General features: G+C 37.0%; 1 protein-coding gene across 1 annotated transcript in view; it reads left to right on the plus strand.

The window, feature by feature from the left end:
* The window catches only part of ATRNL1 (attractin like 1), a gene marked incomplete at both ends in the record, with an annotated part of 499,083 nt that overhangs the window by 302,884 nt on the left and 173,789 nt on the right, over window positions 1–22,410 (plus strand). The window lies entirely within an intron of this gene.

Raw genomic sequence — 22,410 nt, forward strand, 5'->3', positions numbered from 1 at the left:
CAGTTTATCAGGCTTTTTTATGCGATGCACAGAATTGTAGCTGACGCAGCGTGTGTGTTAGATCTCTGTCAGGAAGCTTTAAGAGAGATATGTGTTCCAATAATGGGAAACATAGCACATAGGGAGTCAAAACAAATGAGTTCAGTTTGACCAGTGTTGGGTTGGAAGTGTGGACCGCAGCAGCCTTAAGAACAGATCTGAATTGCAAAGAGTCTGATTGTTAAATGATTACAATCGTTTACTGCCATAGGCTATAAAAATTAAAAAGGTCTAAGTGCTTCTTTCAGACAGAGATGCAGAGACTAATTTTACATGAATGCATATCCTAACAAGATTAGCTGGCTTATTCAGGCGTATGAATTGCACTTCTGTTCTTCGTGTTAAACAAGCTTGTATCATCAGAGCCACTCGGAGCTTATCATGGTCTCAATCAGGCCTGTACTTTCACTCCATGCTTTTCCTTTCTCTCTCTATTCTAAAACTAGATCTCAGACTTTTGGCCTATTTTCCTGCCAACCTTTACTATTTGTTCCCATTTTGAAATCTTCATTATCTGTGCTTATGTTTCTTCAATTTTTAAAATATTTTTCTCCTAACAACTCTCTGTTGCAGAGTGATGTCATAGTTTGGTGACAATGTGGTAACTAAAGAATGGAAAACATCAAATTTTAACAGCATTTTCATTGTTTCACTATATGCTGTATTCCTACAACTTCAGTGGTGCTATTAGGATAGCTGTTTCTACAGCAATTATGCAAGCAGCAAAGAATTCTTTTCCTGTCATGAAATTAAAGATTGATTTTATATGCTGACTAATCTATTGATGGTGAAACATTAAAAATGACTAGATTACTGCAAATATGAAAAAAATCAATTCTTGTGAAAATTCTTCAGCTTCTAAGATCAAACAAGATGTGCTGCTTTATGCTTTATGAAACAATCTGGCTGAACTGCCCCTCTGTTAAAATCATTAGTATTTTTGTCATTTAAGGTGAATTAAAAATTCTGTTATGTATTATGCATTAGTATATATTTAAGAGAGCCAAACAGAATTTTGTTTTGGACAAATTTCCTTATTTTCAACTTTTGCAGTTTATACTTCACCTTTAAATTGAGACCTTGTATCACACATCACCTCATAGGAGTTGGAAAGTTCATATTTTTAACATGTCTTGAAAAAAGCAATTCATTTAATAACTTGATTTTTTTTAATAGTCCCAAATCAGTAAGTATATGGATAACTAGTATTTTTAACATCCCTTTTTTGTCATTCTCTGTTCTTACCAGCTTGAATATACTTATGTTAGTAGTATAATTTAAATAATTAGGAATAGCAGTCATGAATGTGAACTGTATTGTGTAGAACTTAAGCAAGGCTTCATTGAGATAGTTGCTTTATATATTTGTAAAAACGAGCATGCTATTTTCTAAGACATTTCTGTAAACCTGTGTGTATGTGTGCCCATTTGTGCATTTTTCTAGTGGTATAAAATTGTCTGGGTTCCTAACTGTACTGATTTCTTATTTCCTTTCCACTTTTTCCTAGCAAAATGACAAATAATTTGCTTGCATTATTTAAAATGTCATGGACTCTAGGTACAAATGAAAGAATAATACAGCTTACTAACCCAAATTTTTATAAAAAAGTTTATATGCAAGAAGGTTTCTGTGATGTGCATTCATCTTACAATAGAACATGATAAATTTTATTAATATTTATACTGCATAGCATAATACTATTTTTGCGTTATTTTAATCTGATTACATTTAATTGTATTATTTTGAATACAATTTGAAATCTCAAATACCTTGGAAATCTTCTGTTCTTTTGCCATTTTTTTTCATTATTACTGTTGACTCACTTCCTCCTTTGTCATTTGGTCAAACTGTGAAGTTTTAAACCTTACATCTTGTGCCTTAAGAGAAACAGAAAGGAAGAAACAAGCTACCTAGATAATACAAGACAAATATAGAGGCAAACAAATAAGGTGAAAAAATTATACGTGAGTATTGAAAACCACATCAAAAATAATAATAAGAGCACAAAACCATCTAGCAGTCAAGGTTAGATCTGCCTCAGAATTGTCTCTGATAATTATTTTGTAGTCTAGAAAGGACAGATTAATGAAGGGTTTGACATGCATTCCTGTTTTATGCAGTGTGGTTTAACACGACATTGGACATCTTTTCTGGACCTAGACAGAAGACATTTTATCAATCAATCTAATCAACTTTCTTGAAAAGTTAGTTCTTAGCTAGTAGCCTCTGGAGTGTAACCCTCCCTATCAGTCTGATCTTCGACAGGCAAGAAGTAGACGTGTTTATCAGTTGTGTGGTGAGGCCTTCTGCGATACCGGTCATGTTCCACTACTCATGAACCGTGAAAAGAAGTAAATTGCAAGTACAGGTTTTTGAGATCACAGCTGCCTGGCAGTCCATCTGTGAATGGCGTGAGAAGCTGATGAATGCAGCATCCCATCTCATCACAGCTACTCTGACAGGTCTAAGAACAGGCCAAATGCCTAGATATATTGACCGTACATAATATGAATGTGCATATCAAAACCTACGTCAGCATCCTAGAGTATGGTGCAGTATTGCCCTTGTTATTCTCAAGTGAAATTTATGTATTAGGAAAAAGTTCCTCCATTCTGCATTTGTATGAGTCTTCCAAAGGTTCCTCAGAAGCAACCAAATCCAAATAAGCCAGATTTTGAAATGAGATGCTGTCTGAATAAAGGATGTCAGGTGAGATCAAGTTTAGGCCTTTGTGGCTTGCTTTACGATTATTTTTGTTTATCCGTGATTGGCAAAGCACAGGTTTTATTTACTTTGTCGTTGAGGTTTTTATACACAAGTATCAGCATATCCAAGCAATAAAACAAACTGCTGCTTAAACAAACATCATTAGATCCACATCCCTGTTAGCCATAGCAGCACTTCAGTCTCAGCGTCACAAAGCTGGGTCCACTGATGAACTCAGGTACTCGGAATTCGGATGAACCTTGGTCCATTGTAGTACTCTTGCATGTGGAAAGTCAAGTCTTTGCCTGCACAGGTGACTGGGTTTTCAAGTATGGTATCAGGGACAGAGCAGTCATAGAAATCTGTTCCTGTCTTGACTAGAATGAAGATGATCTTTGTCCTGCAGCTATGGGAGGGACATTGGGTAACTTGGAGAAGAATAGGAGATACCACAACCCAAATGCTATGCAAAAGATTTAAAAGTTTTAAAAACCTATACTTTCTTCAAGCTCCTCTATGTTACTCTGATTGAGATCCCACATATTGTTTGTCTTGTTGAAAAATGTATGGGCATATAAGTGACTGAAGCTGAGACCTTCAAGGGGTTCAAAGCCAACCTGGGATAGGCCTTGGGTCAATTATAATGACAGAAGAGCATCCAGAATGGAGATATGACAGTAGGCCTTAGGACTGCTTTTCTTTCCCTTATATTGTGTGTCTGCTTGCTTCCAGGCAGCATCCTTACCCACCTGGGATAATAATAATTAAAATATATGTTCTACATTATTCAGAGCTGGCAATTAATAAGTTGTCATGCTGACATGGGTCTATTGATTTGAGACTGTTTTCTTTTCGTGAAGCTGCACTGTACCGTAAGCATGGCTTGCAGAATAAAACATGTCTCTGAATCTTTTGCCAGGCTTGAGCAAATGCCTTATTACATCATTTGAAAGAAAATAAGCATTTTGTTGCCTTATGTTGCCCATCATGACACATTTAGATAGCCATCTGAAATCCAGATTTTCAACAAACAAATGTGTTAAAAGGGTACTGAAATATGTAGATTTTTTTGAAAGAAGTATCATGAAGGGGGTCTGTTAAGGGGAGTGGTATCCAACTATGTGGAAATAATTTTTGTTTAGCAGGACAATGGCATTTTCTAATTAACTGCTGTAAATTCCCTTTACGTTCAGTTGTCTATCTACTTACTTGGCAACATAAATGCAACCACATTCAAAGTTCTGAATAACCAGCTGGCTGCTTTTCAAATGTACAGCCTTTGAAATTGATTTGAAACTCCTTTGTGCAGTAAAACAAATGTAAATTGTTGACGTATTGATGACACTGCACATACTGCCTTTCTGTGAAAGAGCAGAATCAATTATTTTTCCTTCCACAAAATGAATCACCAAGATGTAAGCCTAAGCAGGATCTTTTCTGGCTTGAGTAGAAACATTACATTTGTCAGTGTTTTTCTAGAGGTGACATTTATGATTCACATTCTTTGTGAGCTGATTCATCTTGTTTCTCATACATTAAATTATTTCAACAATTTAGTGATAGATTTCTAATTCACATAATTAATGTAGAACACATTTATGTTGAAATGTATTGCTTTTATTGAGATGCTTGAGTGGTTGAAGAACTGTGTTGGTTTTGGAGGCTTGAACGAATATGTGTGCATTCTTAGGTGACTTAGACAAGGAAGTGAAATGATATGATAAAGCTCTGTCCTCTGTGGCCAGCTAAGACCACATTTTCTTCGCATTACATGTAGAAAAAGAATCTGTCAGCATGAGTTAGTCAGTAGTTAATTAAACTGTTGGACTTTTTTATTATTAATAATCCTTTCCTGAGGTTATATGCTTAGATATAACCTACCATTTTTCTAGTTCTGACACTCCAAGTTATTAGTAAGTTAGAAAAAGGGAATGAAATCTTCCTTTGTGCAGATTGTTGTTATAGTCTCATCTGTGTCTTTTTCCTTCTCAAATCCTGTGCAAGATAGCTTTGGTATTAAGTTGGATGCATTAAATCAAGTCTTCAAACCATGGAGCTGCTGCCTTGTTATGTTCATTTAGGACAGCTACCAAAATATTTACTGAAATACCACCTAGTTATTTCAGTTCACTTAATATCCATACTGCTGAACTATACTGTTGTGAAAAACTTGGTTATTAACTTGCAAGCTACCTCAGGTATGTATATCTCGATTACTTGGATGAGCTGAACCCTCAATTGTTCTTTCAAGCTATTCTTTAATGGTTGCATAGGTGATTTACCCATCTGCATTTCTAAAGGATGAGTAATGAAAGCATATGTGATCAGATGTATTACTAGTTTTTATTTGGGGGGGGATGTGTGTCAGGTTTTGGTTTGGTTTTTGTCTATATGTATCCCTTTAGGCTTCTGGGAAAGGATGAACACTGAGAGAAGCAAAAATCTTTCTTTAAAAAAAAAATCTAATGGGCTAGTGAACATGTATTAATAGGACTGTTTGGTACAGACATTGTGTATTCTTGATAAGAAAAACTCATTTTAAGTGATGGTCTCCAGAGTTCAATATTTGGCTTTAAATGTCGTTAATATCTACATCTGCAGTAGCAGTCAGCTGCATGTTAGAATTCCTGCTGCTTATTGTACTTGTTCAGAGTCTTGAGAAACCTGAGGGTACCTGCTGCCAAATAAAGGGTGAGGGTATGTGAGGCAACCATCAGGAGATTTGGTACCAGCCTCTGCCCCAGTGGCAATAAGCCTAACTCTCTGAGGACACTTCCAGCTCTCCATCCCAGCTCCTCCTGTCCTTAAGGGTAGTGAAAGGCTAATTTGACACTGATATTCTCATCCTTAGAGTGACAGAATGCAATTGTTCTTACCCTCCTCAGACTGTCATTGAGATAACACAGAAGATGATTTATTTAAACTCCAACCTGTAAAGCCTTTGAACGGGCAGCAATACTGTGTATGAAATGTTAGGCATCACTTTTAAGGTACCTCCAGCTGACATATATTACAACCACCATACTACCTAACATAAATGGTAATATAACAAATTCCCTCAAAGGTACAGTATAGTAGGAAGTCAAATACAGTTCTCAGCTCTCTCTGAATCATTGAACTCCCAGCCATACCACTGCCAACTTTGCTTCAGCACCAATACTTTGAGGCATATGAAGGGCAGGAATAAGCTTTGTCAGTAACTCAAGTCCATGCATGGGCTTTATTAGAACTTAAGCATGCAAATAAAGATAGAATATGCTTTGCTGAACTGGGATCGCTCATGGTCTTTGTGCAGTGAAGGATGATCACAGAAGAGAAAGTGAAACCCTCTTTTAGCTCTTTATTTCAAAAGACTTTTGACTGAAAAGAGGTAAGAGCGCCTCACAGTCCTGTACAGTTCTCTGGCTGTCACTCAGGTGCATAGATGAGAAAGAATCCACTAAGACTAAATTTCTCCCTGACTGCTAGCAATCAGGAGGACACAGCAAAGAAAGGGCCCTCTGAGAGATCTTGCCATCCTGCAGCGCCGTATGCCTTCTTTTGTCTCTCCTCACTTAATTAAACACTTTCCTGTCATCTACATCCTAGGAAAAGATATATAGAGCTGAGGAGGCTGAAAATATTATGTTAACTGTCACTCATAAAAGCAACGGAGAACTTGACCTCACTGGGCTAGACCTTATTGTTTCTTGTCATGTATGAGCACGTAGTTGGGAAACAGTTTTTCCTTCCAAGTATGTTTAAGGTCAACTTAAAGGAAGAAAGAAAGGTTAGAAGATAGAAAGTAGAAGTTTGTTTAGCATAAGCCTCCTGCTATTTATTTACATACCATATGCTTCCTCATGCACATTCGCACCGGATGATTTTATTTGGATAGACAACTGAAACATCAAAAAAGTAACAACAGTTTTTGCACAGTGTGAGGCTTCTATTACAGCAGCTTGCCATCCGCTGCTAAGTTCACTTCTCAGCTGAGCAGTTTTGAATGCAATACAAAGAGAGAAAGCTGGCACTTAGTTTCATTGTCACAATATTGAAAACCACCACAATTCATAACCATGCTCATTTTCCTTCCTTTAAAACAGTTCCACAGCTTCCAATATCACATTTTAGCTTAGTGGCCTGAAAAATGCACTTGTGCAAATACTCTTGTCTGCTGACTGTCAGTAATAATTTTTGAACCCAGTTGCAACTGGATTGCTTAGATGCAGTGTCCAAAAGTGCTCCATTTCTACAGTCTTCTGAAAACTGACAACAGTTTAGAGGAAGGAAGCCCAGATTTCTGAGCACAAAGCCAGGAGAGCTGAGCATTTAGCTGTTCTGTACCTTCTCTAGTCCCCCAGTTAGGGGACAGCTGTTACCCAAACCATCAGCATAACCCCAAAACCAGTCACACAACACAACCACACACAGGCTGCAGTATGTGCTGTTTGCCCAGCTGAAGTGGTAGGGAACATGGAGAGGAGGAGGAGGAGGTGTTATCCTGAAATGAGGAGTATACAGTGGATTCAAGGGTTATGTGAGGGGCCTTGTAGGGTGGGCGTGTAGAGATTTTAGACCACCTGTGGATTTGAGGAAGATTTCAGAGTGATGAAGCTGTAGTGGTTATAGGAAAACTGAGAAAAGTATTAATTAGCATGTCTTTCCTCTCTCCTGCTTCCACTTCTTTTTCTCTGGGGACTATGAGCAAGAGATGGGTTTGTATCTGTGCCTGAGCATGGTAGGGCTTTATGATACAAGGATAAAGACATTTTGATCCAAAAGTTTAGTGTTGTACCCAGAAGTATTCAGATTTACATTGTATCTATAGAAATGGATTATTTCATAGTTTCAAAATGGGCTTTCTACTTCTTAGAAAATACTTGAAGGCAATGTTAAGTCAAATGTAGCAAACAATGAGTTTATTAACAAGGAACCATTTAAAAATCTTTGTGAGGGGAAGAAAAGTTGGGAGGTTCTTTTGTGTGAAGACAAGCTAGATGGATGGAGTGAAGTGAAAGGGAAAGAAGGGAAGTGTTATATAGGAGCATAATTAACCTATTAACAGCTTATGCTGAGATCTAAATGGATACATGATTAATTTCATTTTCCTGAAGTGAGGCTCAGGTCTCCAAAAGATGTCAAAGCAAAGCTGTAGATACCCATTAAACCTACACAAAGAAATACTGCTTTGCAAGTTTTTGCCACTCCCAAGTTTCAATGCTACTTGTCAGCTGAAAATTAACAACCTGAACAAAAATTATTGCAAGATCAGCATCTCTGGGACTTGCTAAACATATTTAACTGAAAAACCAATTTTTTTTTTTTCCATAGAGTCATAGAATGGTTAGGGTTGGAAGGGACCATATGTTACATACATTTATATGTTTTTCCTTGAATCATGTAGGAAGACTGACTGGTACAAAACAGAGGGCTCTGTACTGTAGTCCAAGTGCCATAAGTACCATTTCGTAAATGATGACTGTTTGTTCAGAGTGGCTAAGTGAATAAAATTTGGACTTGCTGTACTGGAAATTGAAGTTGTAATCCCAGCATTGCCAGAAGTGAACACTGTGCAACCAAAACTTTCTGTTTTGTAAGAGAAGAAATGAGATCTCTTCAATATGAAGGGCTCTAAGTGGACAGAGTAATCGATACCAGTCAGTGGCAGAGCTGAGAGCAGAACTCCTGTCCTCCCACTGGAGGACTCCCATCTACTGAGCCACAGGGATGACAGTAATAGCTGCTGTTATTGTTTCCAGAGATGTTGTTCTGTGTGTCTGATGAAAAAATGTTTAGTAGAGCCTTGGAGTAGTCTCAGGCTTCAATTCGACAAAATATTGACAAATATATTTTAGGCTCATCATTCTGCAACAAAGCAAAAAAAGAAAACCATGTGTCCCATTGAAACTTAAGTTCAGAAGACCAGCCTGTACCCACTCTATCACCTGAGGGAGAACTAACTTCTATCCAATTAAAATAAACACTCTTTGAAATAATAATGGTAATTATAGATGCATCAACTAGCTGATTATGTAGGTTGAACTCTATAAATGTCATAAATGTGCACACTTGCATTATGTGACTCAGAACATCAGGATGATTCATAAATATTTCTTATATCAGACATGTTAGAAAAAAAAGAGACATTTTCCAGCATGACACAGAGGTTTCCGAGCACTTGAGTCAAACAACCTATTATCTGACAATGCATTGTTGCATTTTGCAGGAAGTTAGAGTGCTTTTGAGACATTTGCATCTTTATGGTAAAATCAGCATACTCAGAAATGCTTTATATATCAGTTCAGTGATGGTGAAAAAATGAAGGAGTTTTTAGTATTACTTTGGGAAGCTTAACTTTTTATTTTTTTCCTTGAGCAAAATCTAGCAATGCTACATAACATAACAGTATATATTCTACCAGTGTAAACAGAAAGGCAGTTTTATAGAAAATTTTCAGGTTTTCCTAAGAATTTATTTCTCAGTCATGCAAACACTTGCAAACGTGTAACAATCCTTACATGGGCCAGTTTCACTGTTTTCAGTAGCTCTAGTTAGGTATTTGCTTTCATGTTTATGAATTTCTGGATCAATGAGAAAACTTCATCAAATCTGAGTGGTATGGTTAAATTAGTTTTATACCCAAGCTGAACTGTCTTTTCATCCTGAAATAGTAAATCTGTTGAGGTACCAGGGAGCAGCAGCAGGAGTGGGCTGCTGTGCAGGGAAGGATGAGCAGGCGATGACATGCATGGTACTGGTGCTGGCACAAGAGGAACAGAATAGGGCTGGCAATGGCCATCAGGCTTCGCCACCACATTCTGAGTGCATGACAAGCCTGTAGTGACAGAGGTCAAGCCATGATGCTGAGTCAGCAGGGCAATGTCAGGCTTGCCAGGGTACAAGGCCAGGCACAGTCATACCTACAGGCTAGCTCTGGAAGGACCAGATCCTGCACTTATGTGCCTAGGGCACGAGGTCAGCCCCAGGTCAGAACTGACCTTGAGTATGAGCAGCTGAACTGCTTGGACCAGAGCAGAAGACACAAGGCTCAACGCTATGGTTGGCACAGCAACTAAATCAGTGCAACAGCTGGTCCTTATCAAAGCATACAAATCACATACCTAGGTTAGGGCACACAAATGTGCTGTCTGTTAAAGAAGTTTTTTTCTTAAGGCTGAGTATTGCAGGCTGTGTCTATGTTAGAAAGGAATTCAGCACTAGGGGTATACCAGTAGAAGGAGCTGAGGTTGCTACGTATCCTTTGTGTGGAGTTCAGGTTTCCAACCAGATTTAGCCCGCTCTGCTGAGCTGCACACTCCCACCCTGTGTGCGGTTCAGATTTCCGAAGGATCACTCATACACAGCCCAGGATACTCACAGACCCATTTGGGGTTGTGGCATTTGCGGTGCACACATGAAATAGAGTTTCTTGTTTGCTTTCCTCCAGAAAGAGTTTAGTTCCCCAAAGCTTCTCTGTGAACCTAGCCAAAGACAGAAATAGGGGATGATGGGGGATCAGCTTCAAACCACGCTACTGTATTTCCTTCATATGTTCCCCTCTCTTTTTGTCTTGCCAACTCCTTCTGCAACATTTCCATCCAAGATATTTTTTCACAATTGGACCTAACTGTTAAAAGTCTTGAACATGATATCTGTGCCTCTTTTGAGTTAGAAATTATTTGGGACATAAACTGTATTTCTGCTTTGTAGTTTTCACCACAGCTGTAACATTTAATTAAATGGTAATAATAAAGATCAATACATACCGAGTTCTTTGTAGCAAAAATGGTATGTTTCTTTTTTATTCTGCAGTGTCATTTTTTATATTAAAAATCATTTTACTGTGAAAAAATTGTTATAGATAGGTGCCAAAAAAATCTTTTTAATCTTAGCTAAGAGCACAAAAAGTCTTTTTTTAAAATCTGTTTTATAGAAGGTTTGAGTATGTGCCTAATAAAATTCTTACTGGACTGCTATCCTGTATGCTTAGTTTCAGATTGCAAAAAATTTTGTCCTGAAGTTATAAACCCTCTGAAATAGGGACATAAAAGAATATCTAACAGACCATTAACTACAGGGGTAGTATCAAGCGTAGCTTTAATGTCATACAGACCTCACCTTTTAGAAAGTTTCAGTACACAGTGATATGAATTTTAAGTGTGGTTGTCAAGTATTTCTAATACATATATAGATGACTTAAACAAAAGAAAAATCTTGTTGTTTTTCCCCCTACTTTGAGTGAAATAAAACCCCAAAATGCAAGAAATAGACCTTGAAAATTAGCATTACGTCTTTATTGGATATAAATACTGAAAACTGAAATATGGAAGGAAATACTGTTAAGGCAATACTATTAGATATTACTACTTCTAAACAATTATAATTAAGATGGATGCTTTGAAACCTCCAAAGAAAATAAAGCCATCTTATTTTTGCCCTTGCCATAATGGAATGCTAAACTCATTTAGGACCCAGAGTCTTCTCCCTCTCTGAAGACATCTTGTCTAGAGGAAGCACTCAGAAGTGAACACCAAGAACACACAATACTAACTGCAGCTTTCAAATGAACCTGAGATCACCTGTCATCTTTGTCAAACTCCATTTTCCACTGCACTAAGTGAAGGAAAAAAGTGGTCACCGTAAAAATGCCTTTAATATGGCAGTTTCAAGTATCATTAAGCTCTGTTCCATCTGCTTAAAGAGAATGTGGCCATCTAATTGTTAAGATCTTTGCTACAGACCAAGCAGCCAAGCACATAGACATATCATATGAAGTCTGAAAAAAAAAAAAGCAGCTCTATTGATGTTCTACTGTTGTTTGTTGAATTATTATGAATTTGCTAAACAAACTTGTAACTTCCTCATGTAGTGTTTAATCCATACAGAGCAGATAAATAAGCAATTGAAAATCGGGGGGGGGGTTAACTGTCTGGTATGTAGTTCATCATCTGTTGTTGACTCAATAACTTCATTAACATTCCTTTAGGAAATTTTAAGCCATAAGACTCTTTACAGCAGTATCATGTCATTTCACAGATGAAGACAGAGGTGTGATTTGTAGATGGAATGGCATATACGGTGAGCAAGTTTAGGTGAAGATCTGAGCGCTGTCTATTGAACTTTGTGTGGTCTCTGTACTATGCGTTTTTACCTCCTCCTATCCTCCCCTCTTTTACTGTGCTTCATTTCTCACTTTAAGCTACCTCTGTTCAAGTTGATGGATCCTGAACACTTTTGAAAACCCTGTGTTAGGAATTTTTAGTTTAGTGTTACTAACTTAAATAAAATGGAAGGTCTTGGAAAAGATTCAGTATTGACTTTGTTACCTGCCTCTACTGTATATTTAATTTATTTGTCTCTCTGTTCCTTTATTATTACTTTTCTCCACACTTAATTTGGCAAGGAGTAAGGAAGGCTTAGTGGGAAAGGGGAAAAGGAGGGAAAAAACAAATGAAATTATATGGAAGTTCATGAAACTTGAGATGAAGCACTCGTAATAAATATCCCTTTAGACACCATTTTTGCCAAAAGAAATCAAATGAACCATCCCGTTTTTTTCTTTTCTGGCATCCAGACCTGATTTTAAATAGATCTAAGTAAAACCACCACATACCCCAAATAGTATGAAATGTAATGTCAACATATCCTGGTGTGCCTACTGGAAATGTTTGTAAGTTAATGAACTCGAACTGATTTTGTTCAAAGGTGAGCTGTTTTGCCATTCTTGGCAAGGTCAGTAAGTCAGATTTGAGTTTTGAAATGTTTAGCTTCAACTTATCTGAGTAAAGAGAAAAAGAATAAGTTTAATTAAACATTTCAGGTTTTTTTGAGAAAGTTCTGAGAAAATAGACTTCAACGAGGTATCAAATGTGACATTTTGGCAAAATGTTTAGTGTAATATAATTGTAAATTCCAAGAAAAAGTTTAGGTGAGATGGAACAGCAATGTTTGCATTCACATACACACTCCTTCAGATGAAACATATTTATCAGAATAGTTGAAAGCAATAAGCCTAATAATATCATAGAATGACTTGATATTATTAGACAACTAAGCTGTTTCTGATATGGCAAAGATTGGTTAAAGCAGCAACATACCCATAATTACTGTAACTACTGAATAATGTATTTGTTAGTGTATCAATATACATGCATAAGCATATTTAATTTATTAAATATATATATATATAAAGACAAAGCATAAATAGAAGCCTTTTGAGTGCTCATTTCTCACTTAGTAATCATTAAGAATTTGGTTTGTTCCAGAGTGCTAGTTTCTTCCTGGGAGTATTTCATATCACATCACGTAGCTGCATTAAAACTAATTTCCTTCATAAAATTGTGGGTTTGTAATCCTTTTTAGAAGTAAACTTTCTTCTTCATGAAGGAAATGCTCTGTATTTTGACATGCAAGAAAAAGAAGCATCTTTTGTGAGTATGTTGAGTTCACCACATATATGAGACACATACCTGATTGGCTGTAAGGATAGCTATAATGCACATGTTATTTTGGCAATGGTATTTCTTTGTGTACCAAGGCAGAACTATTCTTCTGCTAACCTGCAGAAGAACAGGTAGCTATGCATGTCAAAGCATATATATTTGTCAAAGCATATATATTTGTACAGAGTGCTTGAATTTGCAATTACATTCTTTGTATTAATTGCACACTTGTCACAGTAATGAAAGAGGAATTGTAAGCTAAAGTTGGTGGAAAAGATGCAGTCTTTATCATCTTATCACCTGTCTGAGGTGTAACCCATGAATGTAATTTTCTGATATTTTTTTTCTAATTAAATTATTTTAGAAATACTTGAATAGAAAACTCAATTTGTAGAAAATGCACTCTTGAATACTTTTCTGATGATCCAAACTTGATTCCTCATTTACAATTATTATGCAAATATTACTGCTTTGGCAGATGACCTTTGCCATAGGCTATGTTATGATTGAGTGAGGTTATTGAATGCTGTGGATTTTTAGGTTTTTGGTTGACTTTTTAGCAGTGGATATTGTGACAAGATTATACATAAGACCCAAAGACTAATTGCTGACAGTAAAAGCCTCTGCAATTGTAACTGGTGCTTTTCTGCGTTTTAAAATGTCAGGAAATAAGACATTTAAAAATATTTAAAATTTATTAGTTAGTGTTTCCTGAAATATGGTTGCTATGGATGGCAGCTCATCTTTTCCAGTAAATGTGAGAACTGTGATTGTGTCCAGCTTTTCTTTTCCAGCTGTCACTAGCAGAGTGTCATAATATTTAGAGATACGCTCTCTACCTGTCAGAGTTTGTTACAGTTCAGTGATGCATGATGAAGTGTGAGGGACATAGTCTTCCTACTCTACTAACGGTATAAATGCAGTGATGATACTTCACAATGACTCCTTGTTCAAGGTCAGTACAAAGAAACTCTTCTGTAGTATTCAACAGCTCATTAGTTGTTGAATTCTAGAATGCAAGGCCAAGTTAACGTGTTCATAATTTCATGCAAATATTCCTGAGTATTTATGAAAAATGCAACAAAGTTCTATCACAAGTGCAATTTCCCCCTACAATTCTGTTTCAAAATGAACTGATTTAATCATCTGAAATTATATCTTCGTTCAAATCCTTTGAAATGCAGTATGACAGCATTAAGCTTTTGCTACTGTACCTGAAGATTAGTCCTGCTGATATTTGAAGACACAACTGAAGGGGGACCTCTGACAAATACCTGTGATAATTTTTAGAACACCTTAAATTAATTAAAACTTGTCAGCTAAGGGATTGTTTTAAGAATAGAAGAATAATATACTCACTAGCCTAATTCTTCTGTTTTGCTAAAGTATGCGACCTTAGGGCTTTAACACCTCAGATGCTCTTGGCTTATTTTGTGGACGCCATTTAAATGCATGCTAGTGTGAGTTACTCCATTAGAATATTTGCATGTGCTACTTTTCCAATTGCTAATTATCTAATAAAAATACTTGCTAATTTAAAGATGGACTGTTACCACACTATTGTCCTGAAACCTTTTTTTCTTCTACACTGGTCCCTTGAAATCATAGGGCCATAAAGGAGGCATGACTAATTGCACTATAAATGTCATATGGAACTGTTTAGATCCTTGGAAAGACTTCTGTTTACTTATTTTATGTAATTATATGTACACATAAATAATTCAGTCTTCTATTAAAGACCTGCAACTCTGAGAACTTGAACACTCTTTTATTTTGGAAAAAAAAAGCTGTTTAAATCATACAAGAGAAAAAAATCCTTCACACAAAACCATTTCGTGTAGAAAGCAGTTTTGAAAATCTGAGAGAAAATTGTTATGAAAAACATCTTTAAATCACAATAAGGATGAAAAAGCTTTGTGTATTTTCTAAAGAGTATATGTTTCTGACAAGATCTGATTAAATCATCTCACTGGGTTGTGACTCAGAACAGAGTGGCAGTTGCAGAATTCACCAAGCGCCTGGGTGGCATCTCTCCAAACCTGCAAATGAACCAGTACATCACAGACACCCTGGTGCCACTGGGGCTGAGGTGGATGAGATCCTCTGAGTGGGCTGTCTACTACTATGTATCCTTCTCACCTCCAAGTGTTAAACTCCATAGCACTTAATGGGGCAGTGAGAGGTTGTAACCCTCCTGATGACTTTATTATTCATATGTCTTTTGTCTGGCATTGCAAGAATTGAGAGGAAGACATCATATTTTCTTGCTCTGTTTCAGAGTAAGGGGGTTGTGTTTGTTGTTGGGCTTTTTTTATATACAGTACTGAGTATAAAAGGGGAGGAGAAGTGGGACAAGGCTGAAACATGATGTACAGTCTTATACTATTTCCTAGCTTAAAAAGAGTCTGCCTGGGACTCACAAAGTCAGGAACTTGCTTGGTCAGTTTGTTTTCTGGGCACTCACAGGGGACAGAAACAAGGAAATGTGCCCTTATTTTCTACAGGTTTTGGCTTCTCTTATATCACTTTAAGCTCCAGGGCAGTGATGTATAGGAGATCAGGACTTCAGCTTCCAACAAAGGGTCCCTTCACAGATTTGAGGGGAAAAAAACAGCATATATTTCTTGCTTAAGTCACAGAAGGAAGCATGGATGCCTACTGAGACCTGGAAAGGTAGTAAGATTGGTTTTGGTGTATTTTTGCTTTTGGTTGTAATGCAGGTTAGTTCACCTACACATCAACTGATGTTGACATCAGAAGTTTCTGAATAACTTAGAAGTATGCTATGGAGATTACAAAGATTAGTTTAAGGTATAAATTTTGCTGAAGAACTAAAATGCTTTAAGCCCTGAAAACTCTACCCTTATCCTCAACATTTGTCTTGCTTAGTGAAAAGCAACCCAATGTCTGTGATGTATTTTGCTATTTGACATGAAAACAGAAAACCCTAAAGAGCTGTATAGGTAGGAACTGAAAGTGTGAAATATTAGGCCCGAACCCTGAAGTCCTACGGTAAAACTTAAAATCATTTAGAGAATATACCAGTAGCATACAGGAGCTTAAAAATTACTTAATCTATTTACTGTGTTTGCTCCTTTCTTAAATATTTATCTAAAATACCTCTGACTGGGTAATTGCAAAGGGATCAACAGAAGAGAGACAAGAATTTTTCTGAGGTCTGAAAAAATGCTTATGTAGACAGAGACTGGAGATCTCAATAAAGTTAGCAGAATGAAGGTTAAGAGGTGATCTGATTAGAGTCTATCTCCTCTTTAGGGAGAAAATTACCAGCTTTAAGGTGAGGTCTTTAATGTAGCAGGAAATGGCGTAGTAAGATCCTATAAAGAGAAATATAAATTCTTGAAGGTTTCAGGGGCTCTCTATCACTAAGTAAATGTTGTGCAGTTGATGCATAAACTACTGGGGGCAATTCTTTAAAGTATGTTACGGATCACGTCAGACTGGATCGTCATAACAGCCCCTTGGTGGGCCATTGGTTTGGCTCTGATGTAGGCATTAGAATTTCACCTTCTCCAAAAGTATGCATCATTCTTCTTTTATGCACATACTGATCTCTTCTTGCGTTTTCTTCATTTATGGGATCTGATGTGTCTCATCATGAGGTAGGACATCTGCTGACAGGTCTGTATTACACTTGTCATAGCTTACTTGAAAGTAATTGCAAGTGCCAAATAACTACAATTAGTTTGTGTGTCTTCTATTATGTTTGTAGACAATACAGGTAAATATTTTTCTGTTGTTATGCCTTACTGTGCCACATTGTAACCTATTTTTCTTTAAACATTACAAACTTCTGCCATCATATAGCTAAGGAAAATATTGGAATATATTAACGGTAGTTTGTCATTAGTTTGAGTTGATCTCCTTCTGTGAATGAACTATGTATCATCTGCCAGGTTATGTGTGGAACAATTTCATTTTCACTGGTGTGACATAAAACCCTGCCATGCAATGACAATTACTGAGACCTATATCCTGGAAAATGTACTTTAATTTCTTCTCCTTCTGCAGCGTTTAGGAGCAACTTAGACCTCTTGAGCACTTGGAGATTTACACTGAAATTATTGCTACCAAATTGTTTTTTTAAGCATAGATTGCAAATCTTTTAACGCATTTATTAAAATCTGTGTCATATGCTGCAATTAACTTGCCATTACTTGCAGCTGCCCTTTCCAGTGAAAAGACTAGAAGATGGGAATTTATAATCAGGAAACCTCGACGCAGCTGTCAAAAAAGACTTGGGATCAGTACAAGTAGTCTCAAGGGACAACTTGAAAGGCAGATTTGAACTGTGAACTTCTGTGTCAGAATTTTGATTGCCAAGGACCCTCCTAGGTCACACAACAAGGATAATGAGTGCCACAGACTTAAATGCTCTTGGACAAAAGTTTATTATAACCGCATAGAGAAATAGCCCAAATATGTCACAGTAGATTCATGGTTATTACTGAAACAATGCATTAATGTTGGCAGTCACTTGAAATATGGTATGTATATAATAGTTTCATTTAGTATCACTTAAAGGTCTCTACTGCAAAGAGGCATGACCTGTCACTGATGTATGCTGCTAGAACAAAATTTGAGTTATCCCTTTCCTTTGAAAAATTTCAGATCACTCATCTGCTGTACAAAATGAAGGCAATGTAGGAGAAATTATAAAGAATTTAATTCACCACTTTGCTGAGTGGTTCTTACTCTAGAAATTCAAGTAACTGCCCCCAGAATAAGGAACAGCAGAAAATTAGGTATACTGTTTATTTTAATTTAAACAAGTGAGCCTTCACTCATAAGGAAAAGAGAAAGTATCTTTAAAGCTTATTGATTTATGATTTTTTCTATGATGACCACCGATACTTAATTTGAAATAACATTCTCAGATATATATGTAGTTTATTCTTAGACTCTTAATTGAGAAATGTAGTATGCCAAAACAAATATATTAAAAGTGTCTGTGTCTGCCATAGGATTGACACAAGCTAAAGAAATTTTTGCTTTCCTGAAGGAAAGCAGAAGTTGCCTTCTCTAAGTCTCTGCTGTTACCTTTGGGAGGAATCAATGTTTATGTTACTGTTGAGCTATTATGACAGTTTTCAAACTGACATGCGTGTCATGCCATGGTGGTTGGGAAGATAGTGAATGTCACCAGTTTTCAATAGGAATATGGAAAGCAAGATTAGTGCTTCCATGAAGTGCAGTAAATAACTGTCGTTGTAGCCGATGCTAGGAAGACTGTGAGTTTGTATCTATCTTATGATAGCATCGGAAGTGACAGCAAGGATTTCAAGATCTCTAGTGCTGCAATTTTGAAATCACTGCAGAAATGAAATAAGGAAAGGCTGTGGAATTTCTTGGAAAAATGGCAAATTTTGGTTTTTGTTTCACATTTAAAAGAGTAAATGCAGTTAGTCTGACAATGAAATCTATCAAGTTGGAGATTTTATTTCTAAATTGTATTCAGAAGTGTAGCCCTATTGAGGAGGCTGTATTGATTGTGTAATTCAGGATGCAACCAAACAATGAAAGTAGAGTTTAATAAGGTGGAACTGATTGGGTCGGACATTTGTATACCTCTGTGAGTATTGTTTAATTGTCCATGAGATTGAGTTGTTAAATAAGCAGACTAATATAAACTGAGTAACACAAGAAAGAGAGCTAATAAGAGATCACAAAAATCATTTTGTTTCTAATACATAGTTCTTAATTATAGTGTTCTACCCTCAGTGCAGTATGCTTGAAAGCTTACATTTCGGGTCTTTCTAGAAGGAAGCAAAATAAATGTTGTTTACCAAGAGCAGAATTTCTCTAAGGTACATACATTATGTGCTTGACTTTTAAGACATGCAGGAATTCATGGATTAATTGAAATGCTGCTCGACACTGTAAGCTACACCTGCAAGGTGTAACAGAGAAAAGTTTGGGATGCATTTGTGATGTTATTTCATGAATACACCAAATGAGTGGCTGACTGATAAATGTCCAGATCAGGAATACACAGAGTATTGATTTTTCATTCAGGTTCAATGCTCTCTTTCGGATGTAAATGCATCCGTTCTTTCTCAAACAGCTGTGCCAGTGGAAAAGTCCTATTTCTAACCCCAGCTGCTTCTTACTGTCGTCTGCTGAAGGTTATCATGCTCTCAGCTGCTCTCAGTGAATTGCCAGGGCTTGCTTAGTCCACTTCAATCAAAATGATCTGGGTTAGCAAAGATGTACAGTTTAAATCATTTGAGCTATCCTGGGGCTAATTATCTTTGCCAAAGAGGGTGACAACTGACTGTGTTGGCTGTCACCACATTTGGAAAAAGATACGTGTCTACAGCGATTTCTCATTATTTTGGTTACTCCGTCCAGCCCAGTAACTCCTCAAGATGATCCTGGACTGCAGCTGGCTGTTGTCCTGGGGGGAGACTTTAACTATGTTGGCACTGGCCAAGCTCTTATATACAATGAGAAGTTTGTCAGTGGGATGGAGGTACAAGGGGGTTCCACAAAATATTTGTGCAATGGTATACATGCAGTCGGTATGTTGAGGGGGGGTAGTGATGGTGGTTGTTCATCTAAAAAGACTGTATAGTAGCTGAAAAAAAAAAAATCTATTATTTTTGCTTTGCCTTCATTTGTTTACATGTAAATTAGAAGATTTTGGGTTATAGAAATGAAGAGGAAAGGTTTAGATGACATATTAGGGGGAAATTCTTTACAGAGTGGTGAGGTGCTGGAACAGGCTGCCCAGAGAGGTGGTGGGTGCCCCATCCCTGGAAGTGTTCAAGGCCAGGCTGGATGGGGCCCTGGGCAATCTTGTGTAGATCCAGGCTGGAGGGTTGGTGGCCCTGCCTGTGGCAGGGGCTTAAAAGTCTGTGATCCATAAGGTCCCTTCCAAACCAGACTATTCTATGATTCTGTGATGTTTCATTTATCTTGTATCCAAGGCAGCTTCTGTGGTCTCTGAAGTCACCACAGAATTTGAGGTAAAAAGCAGGCTAAACATAACAAGAGTAGATTATTTTACACATTAAAAGTTCATGATTGCTGTAGTAGTCCAGTGCCAGGAGAGTCTGAATGAATTGTATTTTGCTTATAGCACTTTAATTGGTCAGAGGCACTGCCTTGTAATTAAAGAAAAATAGTACCAGGTATATTTCTTGGGTTGTGGCAGTCTATTTTTAAACTTCAGATATGTTTCTCACATAGCACTGTGCTATCACAAGAAATATCCCTAAAGCACCACTGAAAGTGGATATGGCAGGTGAAGGTGGCAGTTGGGATCACTGACATGCTTATAACAAACTTTGTCAATGAAAGATTTTATTCTTCATTGTCCATGATCAGGCATGGATGGAGTACTCCAAGAGTGATGCTGATTGAAGCCCAAGGTGATTTCTCTTTAGTGTGTACACATACTGAAGAGCAGGGACCAGATACAAATCTTCCACGTGTCTCATACAATGCTTTACTCTTAGAAGGTGAGGCTGCCTTTCTCCAAGCTCTATACTTCTCTGAAACCATTGTATTTGACAATAGTTAAGGCATCCTTCCTAAAAGGTGAAGTGGGCTTCATCACATTTTTTTATGCTTTCAGAAATCAAGAGGATGTGACTAACCCTATTCAGAATCACATGATCATTTTGCCCTCTCTGAAAATGATCTTCTACCAGAATGAAGATTTTTCTTGATATGCTTAGGGTACTGAAGCAAAGAACTATGTACCAGAATGTATAGTAGCTAATTTAAAGAAAGGTGTGCTTGAAAAGCAGTGCTTCTCATTTAGAGCGCTAGCATGACTTGGGCTACACATGGCTTTAAGTGTAGCTTCACTCAGGGCTGTCTAGATAAGGCCTTGGTGGAACAGTTGGTAGGTGGGACGTGACCTCTGGGCAGTGGAACTTCTAAGTTTCAGATTCATTGTATGTTTTTTTTAAATTACTTGTTACATCATTATATCATCACTTCCTCACTTCCAGCTAATAAACTGAATTATATATGCAGATTGTTTCCAAGTACACATCCTGAGACTTAAAATTCCTCATACTATAGTCTGACGTTTGTCTTTCATGACATCTGGTATTTCACCTCATACTGCTGGTCCTCAGGGCGCATTTGCAAGCTCTGTTCCCTCTTTTCTGTTCAACTCCTCAACGCACTTGTGGAGCAGTCATAGGCTTATCTCATTTCTTAAAATGTTTTCCTCCTTTTTAAAAGCTTTTTTCTCTAAGTTGTGAATTCTTCATTCATTCCTCCTTGCCTTATTGGTTTGCTAGGAAAACAAAAGTCACCAGCAATCACTTCCAATAGGTCTTCAGTTGATATTATCCTCTATAAACATTTGGACCTGACCATTCAAGTTAAACCAAATAAAGAAAGCTCGAGGAAAATAAAAACAGTACCAACCAACCAAATTTTTGTCAAATGATTATTTTTCGGGGGGGGGGGGGGGGGGTGTTTTCAGTGTGGTTGAGGCTTTTGGGTTTTTTTTTCCTTTTGTTTTTTTGGTTGTTTTTTTTTAATTAAAAAAGCAATATAATAAAGCTAGATCATTTAAGTGGTAATGAAATGGTATTTTCCTAAATACTTGTTCACACAGGAAATGTAGGCAATGTGAATTTCTCTTTTTGTAATTTAGGCTGTATTAGGAGCAAATTATAAGATGCTTGTGAGAAAAAAATGGCTGCAAAATTATTCAGCGTGAAGTATTTATGTAGTGGTTAGTCTTTCATTGGATAGTGAAGGGAAGCAAGCGTAAAAGATAATGAACTTCAGCTGAAGTATCACTCGAGCATTAAAAAAGTATCCTTCTGGGACCAATGTTGACTAAATTTTAGAAACACAGATTTCTAAATAGCTGATCTGATGAAATGCACTGTTTCATGAAGAATTGGATAAGATGCTTTGAGATGCCGCACAGTATTTAGGATTTACCATAATTGACATGGGATATCTGCAGTGAGTGACTTATTTTGTGTGAATTAACACTTGCAAATTTCTTCACAAGAGTCCCTTTGTAGATAAAGATACAATATATGTAATTTGATTTCTGCTAATCATGAAAACAGCTGCTCCATCGAATCCCCATCTTTTGAAATCTGTCAGCATTAACAAGCATGCAGGGATGAGAGTGCTCTCCAGGTAGAAACACTGCAGGATTCTAGGTTAACAGAAACACATCTGTGGGTTACATTAAGGAGGAACTGACTCATTATCATTAGTACTTTACCAGTGCACC

This window comes from Gallinula chloropus, assembly GCF_964237585.1.
Source record: "Gallinula chloropus genome assembly, chromosome: 5".
Taxonomy (NCBI): Eukaryota; Metazoa; Chordata; class Aves; order Gruiformes; family Rallidae; genus Gallinula; species Gallinula chloropus.